Raw genomic sequence first — 17,478 nt, 5'->3', positions numbered from 1 at the left:
TTGAGGTTTGTGCAGGGATATTCGCCGCCACCTGTGGGTGAAAGGAAGCCTTCAGTGCGGGTGGATCCAAAACCTCCTGTACGTGTTACCTGTGATTTTTCTCCAGGGAGCTCATATGGCAACAGTATCATTTGTGCCCAGGAGTCCCCTGTCTTAAAGTAAAAGGCAGGTGACTCCAATACTGAACATATATTTTTCCCTGATAATCAGCATCAATCACTCCTGGAACTACCATAATTCCTTGTTTACTTGCTGATGACCGAGGGAGTATATGCCACCCGTCCCTCAGGGGGGGCCCTTTTAGTGAGTAGGCATTAAAAGAACTTCCCGGTAAGAATGAGGATTTTTCTTCTTGATTATACAAGTCTATTCCAGCACTGTAATCAATTCTTCCGCCCCGTTTTTTTTCCGGGGCCGGAGAGCCGTTTCACTGTTTTCTCCCTGCTAGTCCTGATCGACATTGATTTGCCCAATGATACCCCTTGTTGCATTTAGGACATTTTTGGAGGGCCTACCCCTTCCTGGGGCCTTCCTTTACCTACACTGGCTTTTAAAGTGTTTTTGCAATTAAAACAATTTCCTGCTGGTTTATTACCTTGTCTTATAGCCCCTGCCAAAGAGCCATAGCGTGGGTTTGACTACCGACATCCCGCCAAGCCTGAATCATGTCTGCTAAAGTGCGATGTATTATAGATTGCAGTACCTTCTTGCAATCAGCATTAGCTTGCTCATAGGCCAGTCGCTGTAAAAGCTCTGTCTGTGCCTCCTCGTTATCGACCTGCCGCTGTACTGCTTCCTTGAGCCTATCTATGAACTGCGGATACGGCTCTGTAGGCTGCTGCCGGGTGGCTGTGAAAGACCTAGTCGGTTTCCCACGGAACCCTTCTGAAAGCTCTCATAACACTAAGTTTAGTACGAATATATGCATCTGGGTCTAACTCCAACTGTCCCTCTATAGTGCTAAATTGGCCTGCTCCATAAATCTGGTCAGGCGTGGCAGCTGGGGTTGAGTATCCCACAGCAGCTAACCTAAACTCACTGTCCCACACCATATACTGGGCGGGGTCAGCACCATCTGAAATAAGTCTTTCCAATCTTGTGGAGCCATAATGTAGCCATTTCCAATTCCTTCTAAGATGCCTGCCACGAAATTAGACCTAATGCCTGTCTCCGTGATAGCTTTTCTCACTTCCCTCAGTACTGTATACGGTAGCGCCCGTCCACTGTCTGGCGGGCACCGCCTGTCGCATCGACTGCCGCTATAGCACATGCATGCAAACACCTCCCACTGATGTTCTTCCTCCAAATCGATTCCCGGAAACAAGGCTGATCAGTTCCTTTATCAACGGGGATCCGAGGGCGCTGCCCGTATCCCGACACACGGCGCTGGTGGGCGGCAGTGAGAGGCGCCTGGCCCCAGTTTTTTCACTGCCTCAGTAGCGCTGCCACATGAGCAGGTGCTGTACTGCTGCTCTCGGTTTCTCAAGAGCTGTGTTCCTATCTTTTGCCAATCTTCTTGCTGCAGGGACCCCTCTTCGGGATACCAGGGCATTGACATTCTATTTCCTTAACAAAATCCTCTACATGCTGGGCAACCGCTCCTCAATGAGCTTAAATAATTCCTTAGCATGAGCCTTTGTGGCACTGATAAATCGCTCCCCATACTCACGAGTGGCTGTTTCCAGCGGGTGCACCTAGACTATTCCAGTCGGATGAGCAGGGTCCTCGGGATCCGGTGAATCCAGATGTTGGGAGAGTCAAGAGGTTTGTTACTCTTGAGCTGGGTTTTTATTAGTAATTAGATCAAAGAGCATGAGATCATAGTTACTTGTAACATATTGATTGGTTCCCCCACAGCCATCTCCCTTTGTGCAATATATCATGAATGGTGAAGAGACTACGTGAGCTATTAGAGAGGCTACGTGCATATTGGTTGCCTATGCTTAATCAATAACCTGAGCATTGCTTTACCTTAAGCCAGGAGTAAATGTAATAAACACGTGTGTGGTTTGCCAGCACAGCATGTTTCACTACACTTACTCAGCTTGTTACTCTTTATGCAAGAGATGGCATATTGTTTCTTTTGCTAGATATAGAGAACATAGAGACTAACACACGTGAAGACCACGTCCTCTGTACTCACTACATAATATTGCACAATTTTTTCCTGAGAAAACAAATGTTCCACATTGCATCAGATTAAATACTATTGTTCATATATATACTATTGTTCATATATTGCCTATGTAGGGAATGAAATCAGTTTCTTTGTATCTTATTATAAGAGGGGAAATACATAGTCCAAAGAAAGAAATCAGTCCTTTTATTGCGGTAACATAGCTGTGTCGGACAAAATATCAAGTCAATTGTAATCCATATTTACCCTTCATCAACTAGGAGTGTTCTTTAAGAGGGATCAGATTACTTCTTACGTAGTCCTATTTAAATGAATGAGTCTGCTTGGGCTACGCAGCCCCGCAAAAAAAACCCCTGTAACCAGTCTCAGAGCCTGGGTCAATTAACTCAGGCTCAAGTTTCAGGGCTAAAAATAGCTGTATAGATGTCAGGGCTGGGGCTGGAGTCCAGGCTGAGACCTAGCAAGGAGGGAGCGTCTCAGAGCCCAGGCTCCACCAGCCCCAGCCCAAGTCAGTTGACATGGGCTCTGAGACTTGCTGCTGCTGCTGCAGGGTGTGTGTGTTTGGGAGGGGGAGGAGGTTCTGTTTTTGCTGTGTTGGCATACCCTAGGGTGCTACTTGGTGTAAACAAGGGTGACAATACCTGGTTTTCAGCCATCATATGCTTCTCAGGTTGTCCATAGAATCATCATGCTAAATTAAATGAAAACTCTAACAGATACAAGACAAGAAATGTCTACATGCAGAATTTCATATCCTTTTTAACACACTGATTTGTCTTGATTTATGTGAACTGGACTGAGCCTTTGAGACTCTTTTTAGTTCTTGACCCTGCTGCAGACATCTTGCATGACCTTGGGCAAACTGACTCCCTCTTTACCTGGTTCTCCATCTCTTGGTGCTGCTGAAACCTTTCTCTCTACCTTTCCCTATCTTGTCCAATTAGACTGTAAACTCAGTCTAGAAGATAGGGACTGCTTGCTCACCATGTTCACTTAAAGTGCCTAGCCTAATGGGGCCCAATTTCAGCTGAGGCCTTAGGTTGCTATTAAATGTAATACTCACACGAATAGTAATAATAAATTAGGAGTGGGTGAACCAGTTTGAATAAAACAACAAATGACATATTTCTGCTCCAAACTTTGTGTTGAATTTATCCAAAGTTTGGATAACTATTTAAATAAAGAATTACTTTTTGGTTCTGCCTTTCCTGTATGGAGTGGAGGCCACACTCAGAAGTGCTAAATTACTGAGGTTATCACTTTTTTTTTTGATCTGGCCAGGACCTGATACTGGATATCTCATAAGGGACATTGTTTCATGAAATTTGCAGGCCAATTTTGCAAATTTCAAGAAGTTTTAGATGGTTTGGATATGCATCCAAGCTACCAAGCTCTGAGGTTTGCTGATCATTATAATGCTCCGTTTATTTTAGGAGCAGGCTTTGGGCTTTCCTGGGTCATTTACTGGCTTTTAAAACCATACTCTTTTTTTTTTTGTCCTAGTTTTGCTTGTCTGTTTGTGTTAATATTGCTGCAAAACCCGCAACTGTGGCATCTACAACCCCCCGTATTTGTTTCTGCTTAGCGGTATCTTACATGATAGTACTGCTGACTTGTTTGGTTTTTTTAGCTGCTTGCTACTATGTATTCAAAGGTCAATTGCACATGTGTGTGCGCACATATATAAACGTGAAGATTACTTTGTCATGGTACAAACGCTTCCTACTGCATGTATACTTCTTGGTTTTATTATTCTGAAATGTGTTGTCAGTAAATATTTCTGGTGGAAATTCCTTCTCCTGGGGGGATAAGTAGCTGGAAAATTCCAGTCTCTGTTGTACTCTGTTACAAAGCACCCTTAGGCTCACTTGCCCCTTGCTCTGTGCTCCCATCAACCGTACTGTAGTGGATTTCTGTCCTGAGGGGCTTGATCCTTCTCCCACTGATCTCTGTGGCTTGCTGTTAATTTCATCAGTGGGTGCAGCAACAGCCCCCAAATTCATCTTGTTTTTTAAAGTTTTTAAATTTCCATGAAAAGCCACATTAACTCTACACCATCCTGAAAGAGAACTTGTTCCCTAGATAATTTGACAGGAGGTCTCAAAGGAATGAAAACAGTTAAGAGACCTCAAATATCACATTATTAAGAAAACTTTGTTTAACAAGGATATCAAAGGTCCCATTGAAAGGAAAATCCTGATGCAGCCTTCAACTACTGAGCTGCTAGTGACATTAAAAACAAAACAAAACAAACCCCTGTAGAATATTAAAGATCACTGTGAAAAAAACACAGTAAAATGAGGCAGATATATAGTAACTGCATGATGAAACTCTAGACAGATGTCTAAATGATAGCAGAAATCTCCACTGCATAGAAAAGACATGTTTGAGCATGCAGAACTTTCCTCTGGTGAGGAATGCTTAGTCATGCTAATACTCATGAGGAAGTAAATGGAACTCCTGAAGTAAGGATTACAGACATGGGTCAAAAAGAATCAACAAAGCCACATACAAATCCAGGACGGAATAACCTCTCTCTTGTAGCCAAGGGAGCCTGTCATGGCTATGTTTACTCAAATGGTATAGCTGTGAGTCACCGTACCATCCTGCCAAGAATGGATTATCCCCATCTGCTTTTTCAGATGGTGGCTCATCACCTGCAGTTCAGTTAGGAAACAGTACCAGGGAAGTTAAAGTAATAACCTCAAAATGCCTATATCTAGGTTTCATGGACAAACCACATAACACAAATATCAGTTTGATATTACCTACCCAGGGGGTGGATTTCTTAACTAACTATAGAAAGGCCAGTGTGGTGGGTTTTTTTTTTTAAATCGTTTCAAAAATTGAATAAATGTTGGTCACTTATTAAAAATGACACACACCTTGCTGTTCCTTTGGATCTGGACTCATGACTTTTTTAATTAACATTTTTGAAATATCACAGCAGTGTTGGCGATGCCAGAACTTATACCTGCAAAATCCACTAAAATCTTTCTGCAGAGGAGCTCAGGGATGAGGAATGTAGCAAACGATGGACTGCAGAGCTCTCAGATGAGACAATGAGTTCAGCGACCATTTTAACACTACTTATATGTAAGGCTAAGTTTTTGTCATGGATATTTTTAGTAAAAATAACAGGTCATGGGAAATAAAATATATATATAATTTTTAGCTGTCCCTGACTTTCACTAAAAATATCCCTGACTTGAGGGGTAGGTGGGTTCAGCACCCATTGCTGCTGTGGCTCCTGGGTACCCCACCGATGTGGTGTATGGGAGCTCTAGGGTCCCCTGGGGCTGGACTGCTGTGGAGTCCCCTCACCCGAGTCAGCTGGTAGCTGCAGGGTCCCCCAGCCACTGGCTGCGGCTGGACAGATGCGGGGGTCCGCTGTCTACCCGCTATGGCTGGGCAGGTGCTGGGGGTCCATTGGCCATGGCTGGGCAGCTGTGGGGTTCCCCCACCAGGTTGGGACCTGGGAGCTGTGAGGGTGGGGCTGGCTGGGAACTCCATCTCCAGGGCAGAAAATGTCACCGAGGACAATGGAAGTCATGGATTCCGTGATCACCTTGACATAATCATAGCCATACTTACTCGTGATATTTTAGAGGTCTTAACTGTATTCATTCTTTTGAGACTTCCTGTCAAATTACCTAGGGAACAAGTTCTCTTTCAGGAAGGTGTATAGTCAGTGTGGCTTTTAATGGAAGTTGGTGTGAAAAGTCCACACTTTAATTACGTGTGGACATATTTTAAAATTATTGGTCATTCATTTGTGTAAATTACTCAACAACTACACCTCTACCTTGATATAATGCTGTCCTCGGGAGCCAAAAAATCTTACCATATTATAGGTGAAACCGTGTTAAATCGAACTCGCTTTGATCCACTGGAGTACGCAGCCCCTACCCCCCCCGGAGCGCTGTTTGACTGCATTATATCCAAATTCATGTTATATTGGGTCGCGTTATATCAGGGGTAGATGTGTATTAAGTTCATCTGTAATTTGTATGCAAAACTACAAGGAAACTGTTAGCCACAACTATTTGCATAATGTCTTCATGGAAAGGCATTTAATACACTTTACTTGGCCAGTGTAGACAGGGCTTCTCTTTGCTATAAACCATTTCAGAAATGCAGTTTTTATATTGATAAATCTAACGTTGACTATAATTGCTAACATGGCTCCATTCCCTTTATAAGAGAAATATTTCAATGTTCTAACTCTGTCCATAGATCCACAAGTTCTGTGATTTTTGAGGGGGCTGGGAGAGATGGGGAAGCCAGTTGGGATGGACCCTTAACATTTGTTTTTAGAGTAACGACCACAACTTCTTGCTGTGGAGCCTTTTCTACTTTTCTTTGCACACAGAGTGGCATGTTGCCCAGCAGGGGTTCTCAAACACTTCCTCCCACCCCATAACATGGACTGCCTCCTATTAATGAGGAGATCTTGTGGCCAACCTCCCCCTCAAATCATATTGAGATCAGCAGTATTGGCTGATCTCTTTTCTCCTTCCCCTGAGCACATGTTGAGCTCTCTTCTCCTCAATTCCCTACCTAATCAATTTCTCTTGATTCATTCTACTCAAAATCAATTCTCTTTGCAATCAATCCCCCCCTCACCTCCGGACAAATACAACTTCCCTCCTTTCCCTGCTCCTCTTTCCTACAGCCAAAATCTCCCCACCGTCTCTTACCCCTTCAGGATCCTGGCTTCTTCATGTCCAGTTATTTCCTTCTTCCCACCAACCTTTTGGGGGTCTTACTTCCTCCTCCTGGCCCTTCAGGGCCCCTGTTCCTTGGCTACTTCACTGACCCGACTTTCTTTCTTTGCTGCTCTTCCCCCTAAAGTAATTCCTTGGCCAGGTAGCTCCTTCTGATAAGAGTGAACTCATTCTGGCCCCAGTGACTCCCCCTTGTGCCAGTATCCATCATGGCAACGGTTCCAAAGTGTAAAAACTGGGACACCATCATAGGGAGGCAGCACAGGTCTGTTTTGGGGGCAGGGGTTCTAGGGAGAGTGTGCAAAAGAATATTTGAGCAACTGAAGGGGATGAGGAAGTGGGGAGAAGAGGGAAAATATGGCACTTATTTCTCATTACCCAATCCCCTCCATACCACTTCCCCCACCACTAATTTAGGGATCTGATTGAGGAGGAGCTGACCTGGGGACTGACAGGGTGCTATCTGTAGCCCCTGGTCACTGAGATTGCAAGCTTAATTGAAATCAAGTCACTGGTTTCCACTGAGGATTACTGACCCTTGGGTAGTGATTGTTGGGCTAATGAGGCAATTGGCTCACTAATTGGGAAGTAAATGGGGGAGCTGAGAGGAGGAGCCTAGGAGAGGGGAGAATTGTGTGCAAGTCTCCTCCTGCTGTATACCTGTGGTACACTTTGTTTTGCTCTGGAACTGCAGAATAAATGCACATACGATGAAAGGGAAAAAACCTGTGTGTTTGTGTTAGACCACAAAAACAGGCTAGGCAGTGGTACTCTGAGGACCGAAGAAGGCTCTCCCTGTGACAGGGACTCATGCAGGGGAGTGGGCCCACGGTAGTAAAGCTGATTGGAAAATGGGAATATTTTTGCACGCTATTTGTGTAATTCTCATTTCTGATTGGCTGGCAGTTTGCTACATAAAGTGATGTGATGATGTCCCTGCCATCTCTTCTTTCCTCAGAGACATGTACAGTGTGTTCATGTCATCATTTCTTAAGGAAAACTTATTATTGATAACATGAGGAAATCTCCCTGCCATTCCTTCTTACACTGGAGTAGAAATACCTTCAGTTTCTCCCCTCACACTAGTTTAGTCATTACTCTATGAATTTATCCTGTGCTTTATATTTACCACATCTACCGTGCCATCTGTTGTTGCAGGATTGGGGTCTAAGGTTGTAAGTGTTCTGGGCAGGGAATCTGTCTGTACTGTATTTGTATTATAAAGCACCATACATATTTGCAGTGCTGTAAGTTAAGTGTTGCACTATTATACAGTATGTATATTTGAATTAAATTCTCTCTAAAATGGGTCTGGGCATTGACTGTTTACAGCCATAAGCTATTTGGCTTTCTATCCTAATTCAGTGATGCCCTACTAACAAACCAACTTCCTGTGAATATAAGTGATGCAGCCACTTTGTATCAGACACCATAAGCACACATACTCATTTGAGAACATCTGATAAAATGCATTAGAAGATGCAGCACTGATCCTATTCTGCTCTTCTAGGATAAGTGGAGATTGTGTGGCTCTTTGACATTGTCTGTTATGCACCTGAAATGCTAATTAATGGCCCCATAATGCATGTGGTTTTGCTTAACTGATGGTCGACTGACTTAAAAATCCATTTCTTGACTCAAGTCTACCGTCTGTCTCTTATAATTACAAGAAGCAATTCTAAGATTTCAAATCTGTCATCAGCTACGTCCTCTTCTAGCTGTTCTATGGAAAAGCTTAAAATCTGCCATCTGGACAGTTTGCACTAGGTGGAAACAATTTATGTACCAGTGACCAGACTATTCATCCTCTTACTCAAAATGTGTTCCATTTCAATCATATGGATATGCTTTGGGTAACAGTAATTGAACTTCAATCGAACCTTAACATAGGGCATGGAGTGTGATTCAGGTCACTAATTGTTCTGATCTTGCCAATCAAGTCTACTAATACAAAGAAAAAGCCTATTCAACAGAACTGCTCTCCACTCTAATCACACACAATTGTTCAAAACCTCTGTATCTAGCTCACAAACTTTTCCGTTCATTTCGGTCTTCATTACTAGAGGTGGGACTGTGTGGACATTTTTTATTTTTAATTTAAAAAAAAATCAGTGAATATGTTGATGCTTTGGTGATTTAACTGCATGGAGAGAATAAAACTCAGATCATCATTCACATGGTCACAATCTCTCAACACAAATCATGATTTTCCGACTCTTATCAACTGCTCAAAATTCTGTGCTAATTACAGGCCATTTTCTGCCACCCTAATTCACGGTGAGTTGTACCTTATTGAGTGGTTTTATCAATTTAAATAGGACTATGCACAGGATAATGTACAACTCACCGTGAGTTAGAGTGGCAGATACTGGCCCTTAAATCACTAAGCTGTCAAACAGGCATAGGTAATCTAAAAGCAACATTGAACTTTTTTTAATTTTTTTTATTTTACTGGTATGGTAGCCATCATTAGGTGGCACTGTTAGTCTTCCAAGTCCTTTTCCTTTTCCTTTTTTGTGCAAGTAATTTTTGACAGTTGGGAAGACCTGTGGTGGTGGTTAGTTTTTCAGCTAAAGCTTTATGCAAGGCTTTGGTGTAGAGGGGTGGGGGTGAGGAAGGGAGAATTGTGTGAGTTTGGTATCTGACTAGAGTCGATGTGTGAGGCAGAGCTGCTCTCTGAGAACAAGACATTGGTGCTAGGCTGAGATCCCTGGAAGAGGGAATTGTCCTGCAAGCTGTTTGACCATCTTGTGTCAAGACTGCTGTCACAACACTTCTACAAATGCAGTTTCACATGTCAATGTGTTAACTTCTATGGAAGCTGGGGGTGGGAATAATACTGAATTTGGGTACTTTTATCTTATTTAAAAAAAATCCAGTTATGCCTGTATAAACTCCAGCCATCTTGCTCTCTCAGACTAATGAATCACTACTTTTGCCAATACATAGGTAGTCATTCTTGTGCATCTTAAACGACATTGGTGACAAACTCGCATTGTAATCTTTCTTTGGAAAGTAAGGATCTTCTGTTGAAGACTAAGTGATTTGATTGCCTGAGATGGAAAACCATGGGTCCATTTGGAAACACATGGTGGTTGTCTGCCAAGCTCCTCTCAAAACCTAGCCCCACCCCATTTGCAAAATCAAAATGAGATGCTAATTACAGTAAAATAAACACCACAGTGGGCTGTTCCTTCCCCACTAGCTAGGGTTGCAGGAGGCTGTTGTTTGAGAGAGCGCCTGGAGAATGGGATTTGGGGGTGGGGAGCAGCCCATTGCCAGCTTGACAGGAGGCAGGTGCTGCTGTGTGAGAGGGCTCTGGCTGCATTAAAGTTTAATTTTTTATTTTATTTATTTATTTATTACCATGTGGTCTGGCTTTCATTCCTTTGGATACCCCGATGCTACAATATTGACTATAATGATGAATCACTTACATTTGTTGGCCTTGAATATCTTTCCAGTGAGGCACTGATCACCAGACCCATTTTGGCTTCATTTATTTGAGTTGATGGGATCCCAGGATCCGAAGTTATGGCTGTTGGAGAAACAAAGACATGGCAAAGCAAGGGAGGGTGGGGGAGGGAGAGAGCAGGGATGTCCTCATTACATAGCGCTGTGTGAACATAAAAAGGTGCCAGATGACATTACTTTATTTGGACTTCTGACAGAATCACCACAAGAAGATACTAAAGAAGTTAATGGTGATGGTATGAGAGACAAAGTTGTGGTGTGGATCAGAAATTGACTAAGACAGAAAACAAGGAGGAATAAATGGTCAGTTTTCATCAGAAGATTAATAACAGGGTGCCACAAAGTTCTGTACTAAGAAAGGTGGTGTAATTAATGATCTTGGAAAATGGAATAAGGTGGCCAAATCTGCAGATGACACAAAATTATATAGATTCTCCAAGACCAGGGAAGACTGTGAGGAGCTTAAGAGGAATAAAACCAAGCAATGGATAACAACATGATGGCAGATGAGCCAATGCTGATGAGCCAGTGCACATTGAGGAGGAAAAACTTGAATTACCCACACGTGTTACTGGGTTCTAAGTTAACTATCAGTTCAGGCCATCATACTGGGCAGTTTGGTGAGGACTTCAGCTTAACGTGCAGCAGCAGGCTGAAGAAGTAAGCACAATGTGTAGTAAAGCGAATGGAATGGAGAATAAAGTGGAAAATATAATTCTAGAAATGTTGGGCTGGAAGGGACCTAAGAGGTCATCTCATCCATTTCCCCCCAGTGCTGAGGCAGGATGAGGTATCCTAGATGAGCATTTCCCAAACCGTCGCTGGAAGGTTGTCCTGTGGACCCAGGGAGGAGGGGAGGCCTCTGGGCAAGGAGCTGGAGAGCAAACTTGGTCCATGCTCACCCCGCAGTTGCAGGTCCTGTCCCCCAGGGCGGGACTCAGCTCCCCACTCTGTGCTTTGTGACCTTGTACATGGACTGAGGTTTGGTGTGGATGCCAAGTTGCAGTGGATGGGCATGCTGGAGGGGCAGGTGGGCCAAATGTGAGTGGTGCCACAACCCTGTGTGCCAGGTTGCAATGTCCAGAAAAGGGAGATAGGCCCAGCCTCACAGAAGCCCTGCTGTGGAGTGAGTGCAGGGTGGGCTTGCTCTCAAAACCCTGCCTCTCCTCTGCACCAGGCCCAGGATAAATGTTGTGGTGCTAGGGCAGAGGGTGTTGCTGTGGGTGGTCAGTATCTGCTTGGTAGAATAAGGAGGAGGAAGATGCCACCCTAAGATTTGCCACCCTCACAAATTTGAACCCTGGGTAGCTTGCACAAAAAACCCAGATAAAATGCAATTGGTGGATCACATTACTAAACAGTTTAGGAACCGCTGCTCTAGGCTAACCTTGACAGGTGTTTGTCTAACCTGTTCTTAACCTCCAATGGCAGGGATTCCACCACCTCACTAGGTAACCTGTTCCAGTGCTTAACTATCATCTGTATAGTTAGAAAGTTTTTCCTAATATCCAACCTAAATATCCTTAGCTGTAAGCTACACTGATTACTTCTTTTCCTACCCTTGGTGGACTTGGAGAACAATTTGATCACTGTCCTCTTTATAGAAATCTTTTACATACAAGTCTTCAAATGTCCACTCCACCCCACCCCCCGCTCCCGACCCAGTCTTCTCTCAAGTAAACATGCCCAGTTCTTTCAATCTTTCCAAAACAGGTTTGCATAAACAACTGAACTATAGGATGTTGGTCTGCTTTGATTCTGAGCTCTGAACTTCTGGGGCTCTCTTGTCTCTGGTATTGTCTGCATTTTTGTGATGCTGAGGATAGGGTTTTGTTTCTGCAGCGTTGTCTGTGATGTATTAATGCAGTGCCATGATGTAGGATGAAAGCAGGGGCTCACTAGCAAAAGGAGTGAGGCTGAATGCAGGTTAAGGTGAACAAGTGGAACTTTATTAAACCTTGTATATGGCTCTGCCCATATGGTTGAGCTGCTTTCAGCCCAATTCCTCACATTCCATGTTTTCCTGGTGTTCCTTCTATAACAGTGCCTCCAGGGAACCGTGGGCCTGTGATTCCTGTTCCACTGAACATGCTACATCTGTTTTACAAATATTTTAATATAACATTAAAAACACATCATTGATGCCCAACCCCCACCCTGTCACTTCAACCAGGGTTTGCTAGCACACAGCTGACTTGGAGTCTCTCCTTCTACCACAGACTCAGCTGATTACATAGTCTTTTGAGATAGTTTGGTCTCCTCAACAGGAAACCACACGGGGGAAAGATGGTCACTCCTGATCATCTTTTTGAGTCTAGCAAATGGTCTCTGTAGAGCAGGCGTCGGCAACCTTTCAGAAGTGCTGTGCCGAGTCTTCATTTATTCACTCTAATTTAAGGTTTCATGTGCTGGTAATACATTTTAATGTTTTTTAGAAGGTCTCTCTATGTCTATATATTATATAGCTAAACTAGTGTTTTATTGTAAAATAAACAAAGTTTTCAAAATGTTTAAGAAGCTTAATTTAAAATTAAATTAAAATGTTGATCTTACACCGCTGGCCAGCTCAGCCTGCTGCTGGTCTGGGGTTCTGTTCACCTAGGCCAGCAGCAGGCTGAGTGGGGCCTGCGGCTGGGACCCTGGCTGGCCAGGGTCTGGCAGCCAGAACGCCAGACCGGCAGCTCAGCCCACTGCCGCTCAGGGGTTCCATCCACTGGCTCCTGCCAGCCGGGATCCCGGCTGCTGGACTTGCTCAGCCTGCTGCCAGTCTGGAGTCCCGGCCCTGCCCACATAAAGTAGGTACCTACCTTCTCCCTGGTTCTGGCCCATTCTCTTCCTCTTTATCTCTCTCTCTCTTTCTCTGCACTGAGCTGAGGGTGGGAGTGCACTGAGCACAGGCCTGGGGGTTGGGGTGTAGGGTCTGGCCAGGAGCTAGAATGAGGGAGGGGGCTCAGGGTTGGGGAAGGAGGTTTGGGTGTGACGCACTTACCTGGGCAGCTCCCATTTGGTGGGGGTGGGGGGGGGTGCAGGAGCTCCCATTTGGTGCTCAGGGTGGGAGTGGGGATGTGAGGGGTGCATAGGGTGTGGGGGGGCTGGGTATGTGGGGGGGGTGCAAGAATCAGGGCAGAGGGCTGGGGGCATGTGAGGGGGTGCAGGTGTCAGGGCCTGGGGTGTGGGGGTGCCAGAGTCAGGGCTGGGGTCATGTGTGTGGGGGTGAAGGAGTCAAGCAGAGGGCTGGGTGTGTGTGAGGGGGGTACAGGGCTCAGGGCAGGGGCCTGGGGTGTGTGTGGGGCTGCAGGGCTCAGGGCAGAGGGCTGGGTGTCTGTTTGGGGGGTCAGGGAAGAGGCCTGGAGGTGTGGGTTGGGGTTGTGGGGTGCTCACCGCAGGGAGCTGGAGGGGATATACCCCTATTCCACCACCACCCTTCCCCAAGGCCCCGCCCCCGCTCCCGCTTCCACTTCCGCTTCTTCTCTGCCTCTGCCAGAAGCAGCGAACACACTGACTCCACTCCTTCCTGACCCCCTCCCTTGCAATGGCCATCAGCTGATCGGCCGGCAGGGAAGGACGGAGAGGAGGAGGAGGAGGAGGAGGGGCAGGAACCCAGCACACTGCAGGAAGAGGCAGGGGAGCCGGCAGGACCAAGCTTCTGCCCCCGCGGGGGGTGGGGGGGGGTGGGAGGAGAGGGTGGAGAAGAGACTTAGCATCTGAGCTGCCCACTCGACCCCGGGCCAGGCCGGGTCAGGCTGGGCAGGATTTTTAATGGCATGCTGCTGCCTGCTGGGACTCCGGCAGGCAGCAGCGTGCCATTAAAAATCAGCTTGAGTGCCGTCTTTGGCACACGTGCCATAGGTTGCCAACCCCTCAGTGAGGGAGGAGACCTCTGGTTCTGTCTCCCCATTCCATGGTGGTCTCTGTATGCTTTCTCTGGGAGGTATATCTGCTGTGTCATAAGTGCCTCTTGTTGTTTCAGATCATTTATCCCTCCTGCACAGTCACCTCACGTGACCTGGGTGCCACTAGTCTACTCCAGTCTCTAAAGACTGGATCGTCTTAGGAATGCCTTTTTTTTCCTTGTGGTGGGTGGTCCTTTGCTGACCTGTGTCTGTGCTGGCTGCTGCTGATTTTGGTGGTATGTGGTCATCCCTCCCATCCTTGAACAGGTCTCCCCCTCTCCTGGATGGTTTGGTGGGTTTGGTCCTTTGTCCCATCAGTGCCTGCATTGAGAGCTGTTTGGGGCTGGGGTAGGGTATTCAATTAACAAAAAAGGGGACAACAACCAAAAAAAACAGCAAAAACACACAGTCTTTTTTTTTATTTTTGACTGCACCTTACCATTACTCTACTACTGGGCATGGGTGTGAGGTATGCAGTGGGTATATGCATTTCTTCTCTGTTCTTAGAATTCAATTAGGTGATGATCTCAAATTCTGGTCTGTGAATCTTCAAGTGGGCCTTCAGTATTCTGCTTCTTGACTTCTTTCTTGTATCATGCATGCAATCTCAGAAATTATAAAATACTTGTTACTGTTTTACTTGTTTTTTGTTTTTAAGTGAAGATAAGTAAGTCCACTCCCAGCTTTGCCTGGGGTCGAGTGGGCAGCTCAGGTGCTAAGTCTCTTTACACTGGTGGTTATCACGTGACTGGCAAGGCTGGAGTGGAGTTGGAGTTGGATGTCCTTCACTGTAGTTTCAGGGATTTCCATCCACTTTGCTGTTGAAACTGGGAAACTGAATCCATTAACATGCCACTCTGTCCTGATTCCCTTCCCCCAACTCGCAGAGGCTGGGTCTATATGCCCTGCTCAGGGTGTCAGCTAACACCAACGGTCTTCCTGGACAATGTCTGATCTCTACCTGATAGCACTGGAGTCACATCAACATGTGCTGCTATTTCTTTGGAGCTCTAAGAAGGGGTTTTACCATGATTGTCTCCAGGGCTTTGTCAACTATTTCACTTTGACTGGGTGGCTGTAGCTCTATTGATTGAAAGCACTGCACTCCAAACACCACAGCCAGAAGCTCTTTTTCTATGTAGGGAAACCCCTGGTCAGTCTCTGCCAGGGCTCTGCTGGCAAAAGCGACCGGCTGCTCCTCTAAAAGAGCTGCACCCAGTCCTTTCTCCAATGCATCACATGGAAGTGTCATTGGCTTTCCTGGCTGAAAGTACTCCAGGACAGGGGCATCTGTTATCCTTTGTTTCAGCGTGTCAAATGCTTGCTGTTGGGGACCTGCCCAGTCCAACTCCACATGACAAGATGTTAGTTGATGTATGGGTTCCACTCTGCAGCCAGGTGTGGACAGAACTTGGACAGAATTTCATTCCTATGAAGCGCTGTATCTTTTCATATCCATTAGAGCTGGTATGTCTGTGACAACTTTAATCTTCTTGATATGCTTTCAATCCCTCTGTTGTGAGCAGATGTCCAATATGTCACTTCATGCTGTTTGAGTCTTTTTTTTTTTTCTGGGTTGAGTTTCATATTCTTGTCCCTGCATCACTGTAGAAAAGCTTGTAGTTTTCTGTCATGGTCTTGTTCAGCTTCTATATCGTTTCTCTCTTCACCTACACTGAGATCTGCAATTATTTTCACTCCATGCAGTCTTTCCAGTGCTTGGTTGAGTTTTTTCTCTAGCGCACATCTGGGACTAGGTTTAGGCACAGCCATCTATAGTGACCAAATGGTGTTGCAAAGATTGCCAGCCTGCTGGACTCTTTATCCAGGCTCATGGGCCGAAACCTGTTCTTCACATCAGACCATAAACTCTGGGGAGTTCTGGCAAGATGTCATCAATTGTGGGCAGTGGATAATGGCATTTTTTAATGCCCAGTTCAGTGGCTCTGGGTTTATGTAGATGAGTAACTTTTTTGATGGCTTCTTTATCATCACTATACTGCTTACCCAGACTGTGCTGGCCTCCACAGGTGCTGTAAAACCCCTTCTCTGCAGACTTTTGAGCTTCTTGCATACTGGATTATGTCCCACCAGTGGAATTTTCCTTTGTGATAAGAACACAAGTTCCACTGCAGGGTCTACTCCAGTTGCAGCTTTCCTTTGAGGTGCCCATTGCCCTTGAAAACATCTCCATGTGCTTTTTAAATGGTTTCCATTGTCCAGACTCCCCTTTTGTTTTTATTGCATTGCAGCTATAAAATTCTGATGTTGCACCCTGATCAGATGGCTCTGTTGCCCCAAGAAACGTCTCTGTGGTACTCACCATCCACCACCACAAACTTCAGTTAGTATTGTCACAACGCAGCAAAATATGATCTCTCTAAAAGGTGTAATCGAGTCCAATTCATTCAGAGGAATTGCATTACAAGAGGTCCTGCTATCCAGCTGAATTGCTGAAATAGCTCATGCCATTTCCCTATTGTTGCATGCATGGAGGCTGGCATTGTCCCTGGTTGCTTTCTTGTCGTCATATCCTGAACGTGATACACATTTGAACTAAGGGAGAGAGTCATCAGATAATCAATAGCAATGTAGGGCTGGAAGGGACCTCAAGAAGTCATCAAGTACAGCCCAGTGCACTGAGGCAGACCAAGTAAACCTTCACCAGTGGTCCCCAACCTTTTTCGTCTGGCGAGTGCCAGACGACGAGCCATGGAGGACTGTGGCGGCGGATGAGCATCCACCAAAATTCCACTGACAAGTGGCAACGTCAATAGGTGTCACCGCTGAGATGCCGACAAGTAGCATCATCCAGAAGCATCACCGGTGACGCCTCTGGATGACGTAGCTCATCGGCAGCATTTCGGCAGATGCCCATCCGCCGGCCAGTACGCGGGTGCACTTAGACGCCCCGGCGGGCGCCATGGCACCTATGGGCACCACATTGGGGACCCCTGACCTACAGCATCCCTGACAGGTGTTTGTCCAACCTGTTGTTTTAAATCGCTATTGACAAGGATTCCACAACCTTCCTTGGAAGCCTATTCTGGAGCTTAACTATTCTTATCATTAGAAAGCTTCTGCTAATATCCAACCTAAAACTCCCTTGCTGTAGATCAAGCCCATTACTAATTATCATACCATTAGTGGATACGGAGAACAACTGATAGCAGTGCCATTTATAACAGCCTTTAACATATTTGAAGACTGTTATCAGGTCCTCCCTCAGTCATCTTTTCTCAAGACT

Source organism: Mauremys reevesii, linkage group 1 (genome assembly GCF_016161935.1).
Source record: "Mauremys reevesii isolate NIE-2019 linkage group 1, ASM1616193v1, whole genome shotgun sequence".
NCBI lineage: Eukaryota > Metazoa > Chordata > Testudines > Geoemydidae > Mauremys > Mauremys reevesii.
Note: the sequence above shows the minus strand (reverse complement) of the source record.